Below are 1,660 nucleotides of genomic sequence, written 5' to 3'. Positions count from 1 at the left end.
ATGGCAGCCACCTTAGCAGCTGCTCTGGGAGAGGGGCCAGTCTGGGGGCCCAAGGCCATTGCCTCTGACTGGGAAAACCAGGAAGTCTTCACAGGGATCCCTATCCTGGCCGTGCAATTTGATGGGAACATAATTCTAGAAGCCAACTTCAGAACAACCACAGAGTCATACACCACCAATCGAGTGACTGACAAGCTGACCCCTATTCATGGTGGTACTTTCTGTTGCCACTCAGGCTCAGCAGCTGATACTCAGTCAGAAGCCAATGTAGTCACTTATCAGCTTGGTTGGCACAGTGTTGAGCTGACTGAGCCTCCATTGGTACACATGGCGGCCAGCCTCCTTAAGGAGATGTGTTACCAATACCGAAAAGACCTGATGGCAGAAATCATCACCGAGGGCTGGGACTCCCAAAAAGGGCGACAGGTGTCCTCAGTACCTATGGAGGGTATGATGGTAAGGTAGGCCTTCACCATCAGGGACTCCGGGAGCTCTTATATCTGTGGCTATGTTGAGGCTACCTACCAGGAAGGCGTGACAAAGAAAGAATGTCTGCAATCCACTGCCAATACTCTATCTTTGGCCATGAAACAGGATGGTTCCAGCAGCAGCGTGATCCACCTGGCAGCTACTGCAGAATCAGGGATAGAATGGAAGGTTCTTCTTGGAGACGAGATTGTCCAATTAACCATTGCCACTTTATCACCTCTCTGAATCCTGGGTTCTAGTATACAATAGGAGATACCCCATACTGCTGCAAAATTCAATAAACAGGTTGTCACTGAGGGAAAAAAAAGATTCAGTAGACAAAATGCACAGAAGAATAAGACTCCTATGTATTTCAGATAACAGAATTATCAGATAGTGATCACTGAGTGCAGGTTAGAGGTAGCTGCTAAGTGCTTTGGAAGCATATTGAAAGAACAGATTCCTTGATGAAATCAAAGTCTTCACAGAGAAGGAGACTAAGAATAAGCCTTGAAGGATAAGTGGAACTTTGCCAAACGAGGACAAATGCTGTTGGGATGTACAAAGTATAATGTACCAAGGGCATGATGATTGATAGTTTATTTTTTCTGATGCAAATAGGGCAGAAAAGTGAGGGATGGGGCAAAGGAGGTAGGTAGGGGGATAGATCATGTTGGCCCTTGTAAGCAGTCTTACAAGGGGACTTTGGTTTCTTTTCAATATTTATTTATTTTTATTCGGCTTTGCTGGGTCTTAGTTGTGGCATGTGGGATCTAGTTCCTTAAAAGACAGTTAGTCGCTCAGTTGGGTCTGACTCTTTGCGACCCCATGGACTATAACCCACCAGGCTCCTCTGTGCATGGAATCTTCCAGGCAAGAATACTGGAGTGGGTTGCCATTTCCTTCTCCAAGGATCTTCCTGACCCAGAGACAGAATCCAGGTCTCCTGAGTTGCAGGCAGTTTCTTTACCATTCAAATCACCAGGGAAACCCTAGTTCTTTGACCAGGGATCAAACCCGGGCCCCGTGAACTGGAAGAACAGAGTCTTAGCCACTGGACCATCAGGGAAGTCCCATGGCTTTGATTTAAGTGTAGAATAGATTTAAGTGTAAAAGAAAACCAGTCAAGGATTTTAAGTGAGGGGTTAGTGATATTCACTTGTCCCTTCATTCATTCAGTTAATAAATGTCA

General features: G+C 45.8%; 1 pseudogene; it reads left to right on the top strand.

Annotated features, from left to right (window-relative positions):
* Nucleotides 1-714, top strand: LOC138416840 (proteasome subunit beta type-6 pseudogene; annotated as a pseudogene).
* Nucleotides 715-1,660: the final 946 nt, after the last annotated feature.

This window comes from Ovis canadensis, chromosome 13 (genome assembly GCF_042477335.2).
Source record: "Ovis canadensis isolate MfBH-ARS-UI-01 breed Bighorn chromosome 13, ARS-UI_OviCan_v2, whole genome shotgun sequence".
NCBI lineage: Eukaryota > Metazoa > Chordata > Mammalia > Artiodactyla > Bovidae > Ovis > Ovis canadensis.
The sequence above is the reverse complement of the archived record's forward strand: the minus strand, read 5'-3'. Positions and strand labels throughout refer to the sequence as shown.